The 19,098-nt window shown below is 49.1% G+C and overlaps 1 protein-coding gene across 1 annotated transcript in view; it reads right to left on the bottom strand.

Moving 5' to 3' along the window:
* The window catches only part of LOC137378210 (disks large-associated protein 4-like), a 241,043-nt gene that overhangs the window by 143,591 nt on the left and 78,354 nt on the right, over nucleotides 1–19,098 (bottom strand). The window lies entirely within an intron of this gene.

Below are 19,098 nucleotides of genomic sequence, written 5' to 3'. Positions count from 1 at the left end.
GGATATGGAATTAATGCAGGCAGGTGGGATTAGTATAGATAGGCATTATGATTGGCATGGACGCGGTGGGCCGAAGGGCCTCTTTCTATGCTGTACTACTCTGTGACTCTATGACTTGCACTGCACAGGGGCGTGAGGAATAAAGGTGCTGATCTCATAATGAGATATTAGGAGGGATGACCAAAAGCTTGGTCAAACAACTGCATTTTAACGAGAGCCTTAAAGGAGGATAGAGTGATGGAGAGGCTGAGGAGTTTAGTGAGGGAACTCCAGTATGAGGGCCTAAATGGCTAAAAGTATCGCTGCCAATGTAGACTGAAGGGATTGTCGGAGGAACAGAGTGTTCAGTGAGGGTCGGGGAGGGAGGGTAGTGGTAGAACACTACAAGGGGTTAGCGATATGGAGGGCCACTGTCATGGAAGGCTTTATGCATGCAAAATAATTTTTTAAATTTCAGGCGGGGGGACCAGGAACCAATGAGGTTAGTGAAGACAGGTGATGGGTATATGTGCTGGACAGGATATGGGCAGCAGAGCTTTGGATGGATTGAAGTTTACAGAGGGTGGAAGAGCAGAATCTGACCAGGAGAGCTTTGGAGTAGTTGAGGCTAAAGTTGACTCTCAGAATGTTGATTGCAGAGTGCGCAGTCATAGTGTTGATGTCTTTGTGGCTACAAAAGCATGGCAGAGGTTGTGTCTGCTGGGATAAGTGGCTCACCTCCTGACCCTTGAAGGCCTATCCACCACTTACAAGGCTCAAGTCAGGAATGTGATGAAATACTCACTGCACACCTGGATGGATATGACCACAACAATACTCAAAAATTCATTGACATCCAATACACAGCACTTTCCTTGGTTGGTGCTCGTGTTATCAGGCTGAATATAATTAGCTTCCCTATCTGCTGTTGTTAGATGAAGAGGGACGAGAGGATTTTTGTGTGGAGCATAAATGCCAGCACACACCAGTTGGGCTGAATGGCCTGCTTCTCTGCTGTAGACTCTGTAATTCTATCTAATATCACCTCATCCATCACTGACATACTGTGACTGCAGTATGTATGACCTTTCCACCTCCACTTCCAAGAAGAACAAGAGCAGCAATTTTTTTAGAGATTAGAGAGATACAGCACTGAAACAGGCCCTTCGGCCCACCGAGTCTGTGCCGAACATCAACCACCCATTTATACTAATCCTACACTAATCCCATATTCCTACCAAACATCCCCACCTGTCTCTATATTTCCCTACCACCTACCTATACTAGTGACAATTTATAATGGCCAATTTACCTACTATCCTGCAAGTCTTTTGGCTTGTGGGAGGAAACCGGAGCACCCGGAGAAAACCCACGCAGACACAGGGAGAACTTGCAAACTCCACACAGACAGTACCCAGAATCGAACCCGGGTCCCTGGAGCTGTGAGGCTGCGGTGCTAACCACTGCGCCACTGTGCCGCCACTGCGCCACAATGTTGTGGCAACACCATCATCTCCAAGTTCCCCTCCAAATTACAAAATGTTATTTATGACTTTGGTCAAGGCCATTTTGATGCCATGAAAGGGGCAGACACCTGATTGGATAGATTCAAATATGGAGTTGGAGGAGAGATAAGCATGGATCTAGGAGGCAACAACTCATCCAAGGACTTTGGAGAGGAGAGGGAGGCTAGAAATGGTGAGGGGGGTTGAAAGGACAGGCATGGAGGCTCGGATTTTTGAGTCAGAAACAGAAAATGCTGTGAAAGTTGGATGGATGGGGTCAGTCAGAGGGGTTGAAACTCAGGAGAGGGGAACTAGGAAATCAGTTTTACATCAAGTAAGATGGTCCACAGGAGTGGAGTAGTGGAGCATCTTTATTCTTAGAATCATATTCTTATAATCATACAGCGGTAGCGTAGTGGTAATGCCAATGAACTAGTAATCCGGAGGCCCAGGCTAAAGCCCTGGGGACAAGGGTTCAAATCCCCTCGCAACTGGTGGAATTTAAATTCAATTAATCAATTCATTTAATGACTAAAAATCTGGAATTTCAAGCTGGCCTCAGTAGTACTGCCATGAAACTATCATCGATTGTCGCAAACACCTGTCCAGTTCACTAATGTCATCTTGGGAAAGAAATCTGCCATCCTTACCTGGTCTGGCCTACATGTGACTCCACACCCACAGCAATGTAGTTGACTCTTAACTCTGAAGTCGCCCAGCAAACCACTCAGTTGTCAAGGTCAATTAGGGGTGGGCAACAAACGCTGGCCTTGCCAGCCACGCCCACATCCCATGAAAGTATTTTAAAAAAGGCAGCCATTTGGCCCATCTTTCCTGTGGCTGTTCTTTTAAAGAGCTATCTGATTGGTCCCATGCCCCAGCTCTTTCCCCCATAGCACTGCAAATTCTTCCTCTTCAAGTATACATCAATTCCCTTTTGAAAGTTACCATTGAATCTACTTCCACCACTCTTTCAGCACTCGCTGTGTAAAAAGAGTCTTGTATTTTGTACAAAAGTATGTTTTATTGTTGAAAATAAGTGAAAACATTTGTAACTGTTCTATACCTTTAAACATGAAATAAAGCAGCTTAACATTTTGCATTCTGCCTTGCCTCGCCAAGTGGTAACTAGGCTGCTATATCAGAGATTGAAGAGATGCATCTATGACCAGATCACATAGACATGATATTGTTACATCCTCGGGTTATGCGTTCTATGACTATGCGTTGGGCAGTGAGAGTCAGCGTTCATTAATGCAAGATGCTCAGACCACTTAAGGGAATAATGCTACTGAACACCAGAAGGTATATCTGGCAAACTAACACCCTTACTGAGAGACAAAATCTCTTAATTCATGACTGGGTGTAATGGCTGCCATGTTTAACTATGACTATCTGGACCTGAGTGTTTAATATTGATTTAACTGTTTGAAAATTATATTGTCGGAATACCTTCTTCAGCCTATCCAATAGCCCGGTATATTTGAAAATGAAATCTACAATGTACAGAGGTGTAAGGCTGAAACTTCTCAGGTATAAAAACAAGAAATGCTGGAACCACTCAGCAGGTCTGGCAGCATCTGTGAAAAGAGAAGCAGAGCTAACGTTTCGGGTCAGTGACCCTTCTTCGGAACTGACAAATATTAGAAAAGTCACAGGTTATAAGCAAGTGAGGTGGGGGTGGGGCAAGAGATAACAAAGGAGGTCTAGATTGGACCAGGCCACATAGCTGACCAAAAGGTCACGGAGCAAAGGCAAACAATATGTTAATGGTGTACAAAGCATTCGTACAGTTTAGGTGTTAATACACTGAATATTGAACAGCAACAAGTGCAAACCTGAAAAAAAACAGTGGGTAAGCAAACTGAACAAACTAAGATGAAATGAAATAAATGCAAAAAAAAGATTGTAAAAAATGTAAAAAAGAATGTAAAAAAAGGGAAGAAAAAAATAACTAAAAATGAAAGTAAAATGGGGGGCTGTCATGCTCTGAAATTATTGAACTCAATGTTCAGTCCGGCAGGCTGTAGTGTGCCTAATCGGTAAAGGAGATGCTGTTCCTCGAGCTTGCGTTGATATTCACTGGAACACTGCAGCAATCCCAGGACAGAGATGTGAGCATGAGAGCAGGGGGGAGTGTTGAAATGGCAAGCAACCAGAAGCTCAGGGTCCTGCTTGCGGACTGAGCGGAGATGTTCCGCAAAGCGGTCACCCAGTCTGCGCTTGGTCTCCCCAATGTAGAGGAGGCCACACTGTGAGCAGCGAATACAGTATACTGCATTGAAAGAAGTACAAGTAAATCGCTGCTTCACCTGAAAGGAGTGTTTGGGGCCTGGGATAGTGAGGAGAGAGGAGGTAAATGGGCAGGTATTACACCTCCTGCGATTGCAGGGGAAGGTGCCATGGGACGGGGACGAGGTGGTGGGGGTAATGGAGGAGTGGACCAGGGTGTCGCGGAGGGAACGATCCCTTAGGAATGCTGACAGGGGAAGGGAGGGGAAGATGCGACTGGGAGTGGCATCACACTGGAGGTGGCGGAAATGGCGGAGGATGATCCTTTGGATATGGAGGCTGATGGGGTGAAAAGTGAGGACAAGGGGAACCCTGTCACGGCTCTGGGAGGGAGGGGAAGGGGTGAGGGTAGAGGTGCAGGGAATGGGCCGGACACGGTTGAGGGCCCTGTCAACCACAGTGGGGGGAAATTCTCGGTTGAGGAAAAAGGAGGTCATATCAGAAGCACCGTCATGGAAGGTAGCATCATCAGAGCAGATGCGTCGGAGACAGAGAAACTGGGAGAATGGAATGGAGTCCTTACAGGAGGTAGGGTGTGAAGAAGTGTAGTCGAGGTAGCTGTGGGAGTCGGTGGGCTTATAATGGATATTAGTAGACAACCTATCCCCAGCACTTGCTGCTGTTCAATATTCAGTGTATTAACACCTAATCTGTACTAATGCTTTGTCTTTCAACACACCATTAACATATTGTTTGCCTTTGCTCCGTGACCTTTTGGTCAGCTATGTGGCCTGGTCCAATCTAGACCTCCTTTGTTATCTCTTGCCCCACCCCCACCTCACTTGCTTATAACCTGTGACTTTTCTAATATTTGTCAGTTCCGAAGAAGGGTCACTGACCCGAAACGTTAACTCTGCTTCTCTTTTCACAGATGCTGCCAGACCTGCTGAGTGGTTCCAGCATTTCTTGTTTTTATTTCAGATTTCCAGCATCCGCAGTATTTTGCTTTTATTTTAGTGAAACTTCTCAGGACCTGATCATGGCAGTTACACCAGAATCATGCTTCCGATGTTAACCCTGACCATCATTTGCCTTGTAAGAGGTGCTTGGAGGTTCCACCCCTTACAATATGCCAGTCGGTAACTCCTGGAAATGGCTGAGACCCAGTCCAGTCAGGTCTCTGCTGTTTTCCTTGGAAATTTCAGCCCCTTGATCATCTAAGCAAACATAAATCCCCTTACCTGTTTGCTGCCAAATGTGGGCTGTGTTAATACAAGATCCATACGTTGCACAACTTCACAGATTTGCACACATGAAAACTCTGGTCATGTGCTATGAGTTGTCAATGTCCATGCATATGCTGAACTCGACAAATTCTTGTGGGCACAAGCAAATTCTGGGGCATTCGGGTGTGAACTTATAAAAGATGTCTCAGCACGTGCAATGCAAATTTTAGTCAGCTAACACTGACGAGCTGCCAGGGCTCAGGAAATGCTGAAGCTTGTGAGTATATGCTGTTTGGATGTGTAATTCAGACACATTCCCTTAACACTTAGGAGCAGGAGGTCCACTGATTTCTCACTGTAATTACAGATGGAGACCAATGGAGCCCACATGGATTTTATGCTCTAATATCTGACAATGCATCAAATAGCAAATTGTTTCAACCAGAGCACTATTAACAGATGCCAAGCTGCAATATTACACAATCATAATAATGTTGTACCTTTTCACTCAACCTTGGATGACAGAGAACTCTAAAACAAGAACAAATGTTGACCTTTACTCACGCTCACATTAAATTATCCACAGTATTTCAGTTATTCCATTCCCCCCACCCTTTAACATGGAGGCAAATTTTACAGAACCGCCGAAGTCAGGGATTGTGGCGGGGCGAGAGGGAGGGGCGGAAAATGCCTCCGGAGAGGTCCGCCACAGGCCTTGACGCCGGGAAGGCCTGGCCCCATATTGCCGGCGGTGGCGACGCCTCATGGCAGCACCCCCGACATTTGGCGGCAGTGTGAAAATTTAAATATTTACATTTATTAAAAATAATGAATTAAATACCCACTTCCGCGGTCAGTCCTGGTGCGATAGTCGTGCTGGTGGCTGGCACTCCTGTGCCATTGGATCCCCTTTTGGAGATCCGATGTGGGACACTGGTGGGGAGGGTGCAGCAGGTAAGTATTTCAGTGGGGGAGCGGGGTCAAACTAACCTGATTGGTGGAGGGGATGGTGGGAAGGGGTTGAAGTTAAAAGTTTATAAACTTTGTGGGGTGGTGGCGGGGGGGAAGGTCAGGTTCACAAGGTAAGTATTTTGATGGGGGGAAGAGGGCAAGAAATGAACTAAATGGTTATGGGGGGAGGAGAGACGGGCTAGAAACATTTTACATTTTTTAATTAAATTAAAAATGTCTATTTCTTCAAAACTATAAACTAGATGGAAGGGTTGGAAGCCCTTTAAAAATGGCATTGGCACCTGCACAATGGCACCTGATGCTGTTGCCGGGGATGGGCCACCTGGCCTCTCCATGTCATCAGGGGCACGGTCCGCCCTGGCCATTTAAATGAGCCGCCGCATTTAATATTGTGGCAGCACCGAGGCACCCGGACCGCCATAGTTTACAGCTGCTGCTGATCTTGGCAGCAGCAATGTAAAATTCAGCCAACAGCTTCAGAATTTCTATCAGCTTGTTTGTAAACAAAACAAATACTTACAATGGTGGGGGGAGGGGGGGGGGGGGGTGGGTGGTGGTGCATGATTCCAGCATCCTGTGCTCCCAGTGTTGGAAACTCTCACAGGGAGTGCATCATGGAAAATCAAGGCACAATTCCCACAATTTTCAATGTTGTTATAGTACTGGAAGAGTTACATATTTTTGTGTTTGTCGTCTACAGTTTGTCTAGGTTCCTCTTTGTGTCTCTCTTATAAAACAGCTATTTTATGTTTTTTGTAAGTCAAGGTGGCTTCTGCCTGTTGGTTCCCTCACCTTTCTCCCACAGGCTTTTCACAGTTTATTTTCCTCACTTATTTTATGTTATAGGGCTAAATTTTAACATTTGAACCCACTCGCAGTATGGGAGGCTGGAGTGGGTGGGAAACCCGAAAGTTTGTGTGACGGGTTTTCCCCTGGCTTTTTAACTGTCACAGCAATTGCATCCCACTTCCAGGTTTCCCAACCAATCAGAATGGGGGGGGCATGATCAAGATCCACACCTGACTGTTGAAGCCTCAGTATTTAAAGGGACCCCAGCAAGGGACAGAATGGAAGCATGCTACAACTGGCAACCGAGAAACAAAAACTGGAATGATGGAGTCTCAATGAGGAGAGGCTGCTCCCCAGTTCACTGAGGCATCCCTGTAGATCATGCTGTGGCCTATAAGGACCTGCAGAAAAATATTGCTCCCAGTGGAGGAAGAAGCCTGCCTCTGAAACCAAGCAGGCGAGGCTGGAAGTGGGTGAAGAGGTGAGCAACAGAGGTGTGGCCCCTTGCTCACGGATACAATGCTGTAAGAAGTTCAATACCTTCACCAGGGCAGGAAAGGTGAGTGGTATACCACTTTCAGGTGCCAACCCCTGTTAATTGTATAGTAATTGTTTTTAATTGTATGCAGGTGGTCGACCCCAACTGGGGATTCACTTATGCTCCGATAAATAGGAACAGTTTGAAACTGTGGTAGCTGGGTTAGGAGGTGCTTGTAGCTATAACTGTGTAAATAAATACTTATAGAAATGTGTAAAGATTGGCTCCAGTTATATCCTTCACTAACTGGCTTTCTGGAAGAGAACAACTATTGCTGGATGGTGAGGAGAGGTATTGCTGATAATCCTGCTACTGCTGCTGTAGCTGGATCCTGGAGGAGGCAGAGTGAAGATGCCTGGGAGGAGGGAAAATTTTTGAGCTGCTTTGCTGCTGTCTCCCCATATTTGGAAGGGGAGAAAGAGGAAGAGACAACAAGAATTAACAACATCTGCTGCGGAGGAGGGAGATGGCAAGAGAGACCAACTTTTACAGCAAGAGTAAAGACTGTTATTTTTAGGCTGGGGGAGGAAAAAATACAGAGCCGGAAGATCGTGAGGGTGTGTGTGCGTGCTCCTGAAAATTGTCTAGGCTGCACCCGCAAAAGCCCCCCTTTCTCAGTGCCTGGCCTGAGGCAGCCGGAGCTGCCTGGGTGAAGTTTTCTTTAATTTCATCAATAAGATCTGTTGGAAGACTGTGTTTGGGCAGTTCTAGATGTCCCGGGAAAAAACATCTCCCCTCTACTAGGAAGATCACTACTAGAAACTTTAATTATCTCTGGAAAGTGCACTCCTGCAGCACCCTCACATCCACTGAGCCTGACTAGAGTGGTGATCCCACCCTGTAACCACCCTCCTTTTTCTCTCTCTGTCTGTCTCTGTCTGTCTCTCTTTTTCTCTCTTTAATAGGCAACTGACTTGCCCTTCAGTCTCCTCACTAATTATTGTTATGCCTTAGATCTGCACAGAAAGGAGGAAGCCACTGATTTTATCCCAATCTAAGGGAAGGGTGTTTTTTCCATTTCATTGTCTTTCTGTGCAAATGAAGGCTGTCATCTGGAAAGTCAGGCCTGAGACTTGGGGTGGGTGCAGCTCACAAAGCTTCAATGGTAACTCCATCTTCACCGGTGGTGAAGACTGCAGGATCTATGCAGCCCTGTCACCATTCACTCTAATCACCAAAAAACATGGGGCGAAGAACTATGCTCCCCCTAATCTGACAATCAAGGCCTGTGTCAAAGCCATGGTGGCGGTTGTTGGCCCTTGAGCCATTGCAGCTGCCTCAAATGTAGAAGAAGGCTGTGATCTAACTCAGAACCAAGCAGGCGGTGCATGTCGCCGTCGAGTGGGTCTCATGTTTGGGGGGAACCTTCCTGCCCTCTTGAGGCCACCGTGGAGCTGATCGTCAGCTCAAATGTACTGCCCTTTGTCCTGGGTGAGCTCCTCCTTCCCCACCTTTGCCAGCTTGGTGAGGTGAAGTCGGGGATAGCTTCAGAGAGACCAGCTTCAGGCATGTCTTCTCCTTCTGGCACCAAGTCTTTGTGGAGATGGTGTGGGAGGAGAACATGGAAGGTGAGTTCTCAATGCAGCACCAGGGGGCCGACTACCTAATCTTCTGGATGCTGGACAGTGTGAGGTGCCACGCCTATAAGGAGAAAACTGCCCCACCTTCCGGGTCACCAAAACAGCCCAGGCAGTCAAGGCTGGTGCTGCCGGCCTTCCCCTACTCCCATTCCCGCATCCGAACCCTCAGGTGTGCAGTCAGCGTCAGCAGCCAAGGTCACCGCGGCCGCCGGCAGGACGAGGAGGGAGGGGTTGGATTGATTATCCGTACTGAAGGAAGGCGTAGAGAGAAACCAAGCACCTCGAGGCAAGTGCCCCAGATAGTGTGAGCCAGCCCACGAGTGATCCCATGCCCAGGTATGTCCCTGTGTGTGACTCTGTGATCCTGCCTGAGCCTGAGACTATGTGCGTTTTGGAGGAACTTTCACATCCCATGGTCGGGCTCAGCTGTGGGAGCGAGGGAGGGCGCAGAATCAAAGGCCTCAACAGATATGGGGTCTCCCTCCCTCTGCATTCCTCCCAGAAAAGAAGGAGCAGGCGCAACTGCTTGGGACCAGGGAAGAGCCTGGAGAAGTGTTATCCCTCCGAGGAAGAGCAGTCAGTGCCCCTTGCAGATCCTGCCCCCTATCCCACCACCATGTGCTGTCAGCAGAGGTCGTCCACCCCTTGGGAGGGTGAGACAGATCCCTCTGTCCGGCCTGTACCTCCTGGGGATGGGAGGGGACTCCTGCCCAAGAGAGCGGCAGAACATCCACCCGATGTAACCCAATCACTTGTCACCAGATAGTCGGGCGCAGTCGATGAGGCTGAGCCTGCCCAGCCACATGCTGATCTCCCGCACGACCTGCTTGACCTGGTGGAGGATTTGAATAAACAGGCCCCACACACTGGGTCACTGGGCGGTGTGGGGGAAGGGGAAGGCCTCCTTTCTCCTTCGAATTTTGGCGCCGGGGGTACTGGTGCTGGGGATGGAGCTTTTCCCAGTTTCACCTTGCGGCCTGGTGCCTGAGGCAGCGTGGGGCCCTGAACCGCTGCCACCATCTGGTCCAGACACAACAGAGGAGCACATGGAGGACCCCTCTGCCGTCGATCTTGGAGTTCGGAGGGTAGCAGAGGTCGGGCCAGCAATTGCAGCTGGATTGCCCACCGCAACCTACCCTGTATCTTCTCATCCCCCTTGCCAAGCTCCAGCAGTTCCTGGCCAATAGCTTGAGTTACTGTGAAGGTCCCGCTGGCCGGAGCTGCTGCTGCTCATCAGGTCTGTCCACTCTGCTGGAAAGATTGTGGTCATGAGCAAGGACATGGGTAACTCGAGTTGCACTGGCTTAAGGTGTTCCTCACTGGGCTGCTGATTGAGTGGAGGATCACGAGTGACTCCGCTCCCTCCCCACAGCAGGTGTAGGTGGTGGTTGCACTAGATTCTTGCCATGAAGATAACCATAGCCAGCCTCATCGTCAATGGTAGCAGCGAGGCACATTGTAGCTTTCTCAACCACTCACTCCTTAAGTTAGGGCAGTATGCAGTGTCTTTCCTGCAGGAAACCCAAACCGTTCGGGAGTCAAGGCTACGTGGCTCTTGGACTGGCAAGGAGGTGTCTACATATGCTACCTCGCTGAGTGGGTATCTTGCCGCCCCACATTTTCAGTCAGAGATCTCGGGGTGGGGGTGTGTCAAGGAGCCTGTGCCAGGCTGCTTGCTTGGCCTCACCGTCCGGCTGGGGGACCTGCCGCTTCACTGGTGAACATATACACTCCCTAGACCGGCACACAGAAAGCGCGCTTCTTTGAAGAAGTGGCTGCTCCGTTTGGTTCATTGGTGCTGGTGAATGTATCATCCTCAGGGTGGGGGAGAGGGTGGTGGGATTTCAACTGTACCCTCGAGGCTAGGGGCCTTCCTGGTACCCTGCACTGCCGGGCGGTGGTGGGAACGTTGAGGGACCTGTTTGAGTCCTACGACTTGGCGAAATCACCATCCCGACTCCAGCGCTTTCACTGGAGGTCTGGAGGAGAAGGGTTCAGAACCGAATGCCTTTATGTTTCTTGGGTCTATGTCTCCTGCGTTCCGGTGGCTTCTGTGTGGTCGGTGCCATACTCAGACATCTGCCTGGTGTGGGCAGAGCTGGTTCTGCTCAGCGCACAGGTGGGGTCCGTGTACTGGCATTTTAACAACCTCCTTCTGGAGGACAAGGGGATCTGGAAGTCGTTCCATCGATTCTGGACCAACTGGCGAGGGAAGCGATTGTGGGGGGCAGGGGGGGTGTCTTCCTCTCCTTGAGGCTATGGTGGGAGGTGGGCAAGGTTCATGCCTGTGTCTTCCGACAGGAGCATGTGATGGGGACACAATCAGGAGGGGGAAGACCAGGGTTGAGTGTTTGGAACAGGAGGTGCTTGACCTGGAGTCCTGTCTCAGTCAGGCCGAAGACCTGGCCACGTGGAAGGTGTATGGTGCGCTGGAGGACCTGCAGCTTGTCAGGTCCCAAGGTGCCTTCGTGAGGTCACAGATCCAGTTCCTTCAGGGCCTGGACTGCAGTTCCCCCTTCTACTCGCTGGAAAAAAGGCAGAGGGTCCATAAGTGGCTCTTGGGGCTGCTGGTTGACGGCAGTTCCCTGGTCTCGGATTCAGAGGACATCAGTGTCCAGGCCCAAGCCTATTATGGTGCTCCACTCTCTCCGGATCTGTCCAGTGAGGGTTTTCGCAGACTTTTGTGTGAGAACCTGCCGAAGGTTGGCCCGGAGAGCACCGAGCGGCTCGATGCTCCGCTTAGCCTCGTGGAGCTGACCAGTGCCCTCAACTGGGTCGTCCCCAGGGCTAAATGGGCTGACCGTGGAGTTCCACAGGGCATTCTCAGACGTCCTGGGGGAGGGCTAGGGGGGGTGACTGCATGTGGGTCCTGAGGGAAAGTCTGGTGATTTGGGAGATGCCCCTCCTTGGCATAGGGCCATCATTGTCCTGGTACCCAAGACGGGCGATCTCAGCCTGCTTAAGAACTGACGCCCGGTCTCCCTCCTCAGCGTAGACTACAAGATCTTTGCCAGGGTCAAGTCTGCTTGCCAAGGCATCATGCTGGCCCACATGATCCACCCTGACCAATCCTACACGGTCCCAGGCCAGATAATCTATGACAACATCCATTTCATCCGGGACCTGGTCCACCATTCTCAGAGGGCTGGTCTGTTGATCGCCTTCCTTTCCCTGAATCAAGAAAAAGTGTTTGCCAGAGTAGATCATGAATGCTTATTCGGGACTCTGCAGGCATTTGAGTTTGGCACACATTTCATCGCCCGGTTCTGACTTCCATACGCCATCATGGAGTGTCTGATTAAGGTTGGCGGGTCATTGACGGCTACCCTTTGCTTCGGGAGTGGAGTGTGTCCCATGTCCAGCCAGTTTTATGTCTTCTGCATGGAGCCTTTCCTGTGCCTCTTGCAGAGGAGGCTGACGGGATTGGTTTTGCACGGTTTGGGCAAGGAGGTCCTCCTCTTGGCTTATGCCGATGAAGTGTTGCTCATGGTCACAGTACCTGTTGACCTGCAGAGGATGCATGGGTGTCAGTAGGTCTACTCTGCGGCGTCCTCCGCCAGGATCAACTGGGAGAATTGTTCTGGATTCTTGGTGACTCATTGGTGGGTGGACTCCCTGCTGGAGGAGCTTAGGCCTTTTGCCTGGAGCACCACCCACCTCTTCTACTGGGAGTCGATCTTAGCCCTGCCGAGGATGCCTGGCAGGTAACAGGCAAGAGCTGGAGGCCAATGTCACCACTCGCTTTTTGGCACTGGACAGGACTGCTCTGAGTGATGTCCTACAGGGATAGAGTGCTGGTCATAAACCAATTGGTGGTTGCTATGCTGTGGTACTGGTTGATCACTTTGATCCCTCCCCCGAGTTTGTCACCAGGATACAGAAGAAACTAGTCAACTACTTCTGGGACAATAAGGCGCACCCAGTCTCTGCCACAGTGCTGAATCTCCAGCTTAGGGAGGATGGTCAGGTGCTGGTGTGCCTTCACACCCAGGCAGTGAATTTCTGCCTGCAGAGGTACCTGGACGCTGAGCCTCCTCCAAGATGGTGTGTGTTGGTGACATATTTCTTCTGCTAGCTGCAATGCCTCAATTCCCACATGCAGCTCCTGTTTATAAATCTGGGTGATCTCCGTGCCTCCTTGCGGGAGCTGCCTGTCTTTTTGCAGGGACTGATCAGGGTATGCAACATGGTCACCTCCAGCCAAAACTCTTCCCCGTCAGCAGTGGCGGCTATCCTCTGGGAGCCGCTGCTCAGGAATCTGCACCTTCCTCAGAAGGGGTTCATATGGCTGGCGGAGGAGAGGGCTCTGGCTGCCAAGGTGACCAAAGTTGGGAATGTACTGGATGGGGTAGGAGCAGGTTGGATGTCGCCAGAACAGCTGGCACAACGTGCATCCTTGGATAGCTTGCGGCCAAAACCATCGAAAATCTTAAAGTGGTGCTCATTCCTGATTGCACTTGAGGTGCGCAGGCACGTGGAGCACTCACGTCTGAGCTAATCCCCGTTCGGATGGAATTTCTCATCCATGCTAGGCCCCGAAACCTCCCTCGGGAGCCTCGGCCCCCCAACCTGAGCTGTCTCTTGGAAATCCCCTCAGTGCCATTCCACTCTGCGCAAAGGGGTTTCCTGTAGTGGCTGCTCATACACCCACTCTATTTCCTCGCCCTCATCAACCATCTGGACACGCTGTGGCGTTCCATCCAGCAGTCCGGAGGACGCTGGGGTCCCTGGTAGGAGGCTCTCTATGCTTCTTTTTTGCCATAGTGCAAAAAAAGGGCACTTAGTTCCTCTTGATTGGCAACCTTCTGGTATAAATAGGAACGGACTGAAACTGTGGTGCTTGGGTTTGGAGGTGCATGCTTGTAGCATGTATCTCTGTAAATAAATGTTTATAAAAATGTGTTAAGGTTGGTTCCAATGCTATCCTTCACCACCTCGCTGTCTGGAATATAACAACCCCCATTCTCTGACTTCAACCTTTTCCTGCACAGCACTCCTCAAAACAACAAATCTTGCAGATCTAATCATACTCTCTCAAGGTACCTCCTCACATCCCCATCTGAACAGCCACTACTGACATCTCCCACTCCGTCTCACACTCATCTCTCACAGTCACATTTCACAAATGTTGTCATTCCATCCTCTCAACATATTCCATTTCACACACTCATAACTCTCTGTTTTCTCTCCATGCAGGAGAAGACGGTGCAGAGCACCAAAGGGAGACAGAGAACCGGTGGGAGGGGGTGGCCCCTCCGGGTGGCCACTCTGACTGCTGTGGAGGATGACACACTGGATATAAGCAGAGTCTTAGAATGGCCATTATTGATGGAGACATGGGGGTCTCCCAGCTACAGAGTTAGAGTTTGATATCACCCAGCCACATGGTATACCACACTAATTCATGCTGATTTGATATCAGCAGCCATTGAAATATGATGACCTGTATGTACTATGTTGATATTGACCCATTCACCTTGTTAGTTCTAATTCATGTCTTTCATTTCCCAGGTCCTTCAAGCATCAGAGTTGTTGCAGAGGAGGACAAAGAGTCCTCAGAGGAGGTTGCGTACTCAGAGGAAGCACCGTCACACGACTCATGTGCACCCCCCACCAGCTCAGGTACTCAAACCTTGGTGGGGCTTTCAAGGCAGACAATTGAGTTATCACATGATGAGCCACACATCATATATGAGCAGGAGCAGGCGCATGAGACAGGGATAGTGGAGAGTCCATGTCAGGACCCTCCAAGTTCTGCTGGATGCAGGTGCTGAGCCTTGGGAGTCATCGTCAAAGAGGACTATTATAGAGCAGCAGCAGAAATTGTCTGAAGTTCTGTTAGCATTTCCAGAGGCACTGCACGATCGGAGAGAGATTCGGGGAGTCCGTCCACCATGAGTGCCATGATGTCTCAGCCTTTTGCGCTGATGTCCACCTCCATGGAAAGAATGGCCATCTGCATGAAGAATCACACACAGCATGCTGGCCCGCAGGAATGGCCCACACAGTCAGTCTGCCAGCTTAAATAGGTTGCCTTGTCTTGGCCTTGGCAGGTGGACCATAAGAGGAAATATGAAGAAAGGGTACATGGTTGTGGGCTCTCTTCTCAAAGTGCTCTCACTTCTTCCCTGTTGGTCACCTTGCCCCACCCACACCCGCCACTCCCCACCCCCGCCAAGTCATAGCCACACATGCTGACTCCTTTCCCGAAGGCTGAGTCTGCCACTGCACAGATGCAGATAGGGCAGTCTTTGGCGGGGCCCACACCATTTCCAAAATCCAGAGGATGTCAGCCATGAGCATCTCAGGAATCAGAGCAGCAGAGCGAGCAGCCTGCCTCTAGCTCTGCTGAAGCCACAGGGATAGCACTACGTGGGAATAACAGGAAAAGGAAGAGAGAGAATTTATAGTTTCACAAGGGATATCACTTGGATGTTTAAAAGTTGTCACTTAGATTGTTAATGTTCATGCACCATAAATTTAATTTCAATACTCCATTGTCCTGTCATTTGTTTTGTTGCCTGTTCCTTGCCAAATGGCCTTTAGCCTTGAGGAACATTTTTATATTAAGGGTAGAAGACAAGGAATGGGTATTAGTGAGAGGGATGGTTTGTTGACTGTGGAACTCCTCTGTGCTTGGACTGGGGGTGGGCACACTGGGTTCAGAATTGTGTGCCTGATAGCTGCAATACCTCAGATCAGCTTAAGTGTGCCTGAATGAGAGCATTCCTGGCCGCTAAGTTTGCGGCTGAAGGTACCTTGGCCACAGAAGACTCCTCTTCCTGATCCTGCTGCTTTTGTTCCTCCGAAGCTGCAGAGCAGTCATCACCTTCTTCCTTCCTCGGGTCGGGCGCGGGAAAAAAATGAAAGGATTTGGGCTGGGTATGGCTTGGGTCGGATGTGGTTCTGTCGGGCTTGGGTCGAGTTTCATTTGCAGACCCGAGCTGGCCTTTATTGAAGAGCACCCCCAGATCTGTCCAGGCACCTGAATCACACCTTCAGCATCTCAATGGCTTGCTCAATGACCAGTCTTATACTCATGTGGCTTTGGTTGCACTTTTCCTGTGTGTAAGTGGTAGGGCTCCTCACAGGTTAGAATTAGAATTAGAATTAGAATTAGAACATTACAGCGCAGTACAGGTCCTTCGGCCCTCGATGTTGCGCCGACCTGTGAAACCATCTGACCTACACTATTCCATTTTCATCCATATGTCTATCCAATGACCACTTAAATGCCCTTAAAGTTGGCGAATCTACTACTGCTGCAGGCAGGGCGTTCCACGCCCTTACTACTCTCTGAGTAAAGAAACTACCTCTCACATCTGTCCTATATCTATCACCCCTCAACTTGAAGCTATGTCCCCTCATGTTTGCCATCACCATCCGAGGAAAAAGATGCTCACTATCCACCCTATCTAACCCTCTGATTATCTTATATGTCTCTATTAAGTCACCTCTCCTCCTCCTTCTCTCCAACGAAAACAACCTCAAGTCCCTCAGCCTTTCCTTGTAAGACCTTCCCTCCATACCAGGCAACATCCTAGTAAATCTCCTCTGCACCCTTTCCATAGCTTCCACATCCTTCCTATAATGCGGTGACCAGAACTGCACGCAATACTCCAGGTGCGGTCTCACCAGAGTTTTGTACAGCTGCAGCATGACCTCGTGGCTCCGAAACTCGATCCCCCTACTAATAAAAGCTAACACACCATATGCCTTCTTAACAGCCCTATTAACCTGGGTAGCAACTTTCAGGGATTTATGCACCTGGACACCAAGATCTCTCTGTTCATCTACACTACCAAGAATCTTCCCATTAGCCCAGTACTCTGCATTCCTGTTACTCCTTCCAAAGTGAATCACCTCACACTTTTCCGCATTAAACTCCATTTGCCATCTCTCAGCCCAGCTCTGCAGCCTATCTATGTCCCTCTGTACCCTACAACATCCTTCGGCACTATCCACAACTCCATCGACCTTAGTGTCATCTGCAAATTTACTAACCCACCCTTCTCCACCCTCTTCCAGGTCATTTATAAAAATGACAAACAGCAGTGGCCCCAAAACAGATCCTTGCGGTACACCACTAGTAACTAAACTCCAGGATGAACATTTGCCATCAACCACCACCCTCTGTCTTCTTTCAGCTAACCAATTTCTGATCCAAAGCTCTAAATCACCTTCAACCCCATACTTCCGTATTTTCTGCAATAGCCTACCGTGGGGAACCTTATCAAACGCCTTACTGAAATCCATATACACCACATCCACTGCTTTACCCTCATCCACCTGTTTGGTCACCTTCTCGAAAAACTCAATAAGGTTTGTGAGGCACGACCTACCCGTCACAAAACCGTGCTGACTATCGCTAATGAACTTATTCTTTTCAAGATGATTATAAATCCTGTCTCTTATAACCTTTTCCAACATTTTACCCACAACCGAAGTAAGGCTCACAGGTCTATAATTACCAGGGCTGTCTCTACTCCCCTTCTTGAACAAGGGGACAACATTTGCTATCCTCCAGTCTTCCGGCACTATTCCTGTCGACAATGACGACATAAAGATCAAGGACAAAGGCTCTGCAATCTCCTCCCTAGCTTCCCAGAGAATCCTAGGATAAATCCCATCAGGCCCAGGGGACTTATCTATTTTCACACTTTCCAAAATTGATAACACCTCCTCCTTGTGAACCTCAATCCCATCTAGTCTAGTAGCCTGAATCTCAGTATTCTCCTCAACAACATTTTCTTTCTCTCCTGTAAATACTGACGCAAAATATTCATTTAACACTTCCCCTATCTCCTCTGATTCCACACACAACTTCCCACTACAATCCTTGATTGGCCCTAATCTAACTCTAGTCATTCTTTTATTCCTGATATACCTATAGAAAGCCTTAGGGTTTTCTCTGATCCTATCCGCCAATGACTTCTCGTGTCCTCTCCTTGCTCTTCTTAGCTCTCCCTTTCGATCCTTCCTGGCTAGCTTGTAGCTCTCAAGCGCCCTAACTGAGCCTTCACGTCTCATTCTAACATAAGCCTTCTTCTTCCTCTTGACAAGCGCTTCAACTTCTTTAGTAAACCACGGCTCCCTCGCTTGACCATTAGATAGGTCCTTCGAGAGTAGCTCTCGTCTCCAAGGAGCCGCTCACTGATTCTTAGAGATGCAAATATCTGTGGTAAACTACACTGATGCAGAATAAAGTTATTTATGGTGTCTGCCTGGGTATCTTGTAGAGACATGCAGGATAATCTTCCTGTGGTAACGTTGCAGCTGAATATTAATGGAGTAGAATCCCTTTGGATTAATGAATACTGCTGGTTGATCTGAGGGCACCTTGATTGCCACAAGTGAGCAGTCCAAAACTCCTATTTCATGTGGGAATCCTGCAGGAGCAGCAAATCTGAAGGTCTCTCATTCTGTTTGGCCTCATTCTGTAAGTGCCAGTCATGACAAACATGTCTTTGGTCACCTGGGAGATACACTTGTAGAATGTGAGATTCTACAGATGTTACCAGCAGATCCCTGGAAAAAGCCAGAGGCAAAGAAATTCAGGGCTCTGGTGACTTTGGCAAAGCCCATCTGGTCCACTTGGCAGGAGGTCTTGTTCCAGAAGGCTGCAAATGTCAGCAATGACTTGCCATGAAAGTCTGAGCCTCCTGAGGCACTGGTGCTCAGTCATGTCCAGAAAGCTCATCCTTTGTCTATCTACCCTGTGTTGTGGCCTCCTGCGAGCTGGAGCTCTGTGTCCATCCCCTTTGTCCTGTAGAGCAGCAGGTGGCTGAGGAAAAGGCAGCTGCTGTTCCTGCTCCAGCTATATTCCAGATATATTTCTTAATGCCAAAAGGATCAAGGGATATGGGGAGAAAGTGGGAACAGGGTACTGAATTAGATGATCAGCCATGATCTTTTTTGAATGATGGAGCAGGCCCGAAGGGCTGAATGGCCTACTCCTGCTCCTATTTTCTATGTTTCTATGTTTCTAAGCTTGAGCTCCTCCTGATGCTGCTGCTGCTGGTGCTGCTCTTCTAGTTCCTCATCAGAAGTCCAAGGTAGAGCTGCATAAGCTGCTCCCATGCCAGTGAGAAGGCTGACAGCTGAGAAGTGCAGATCAAAGTAAAAAAATTCCAAGGTAGCAGAAATGACCTCCAAATTCTTGTAAATCACCTCCAAAGCAGTGAAAGCACTCTCTCAGTGCAAGTCCTGTGAGCAAAAGACTTTGACCTAGGCAAAGAAGCAGCTGTCAGATCTCTGTATTCAAAGTCTTTCCAGCC

Source organism: Heterodontus francisci, chromosome 16 (assembly GCF_036365525.1).
Source record: "Heterodontus francisci isolate sHetFra1 chromosome 16, sHetFra1.hap1, whole genome shotgun sequence".
Classification (NCBI taxonomy): Eukaryota; Metazoa; Chordata; class Chondrichthyes; order Heterodontiformes; family Heterodontidae; genus Heterodontus; species Heterodontus francisci.
This window is presented reverse-complemented; position numbering and strand designations above follow the sequence as displayed.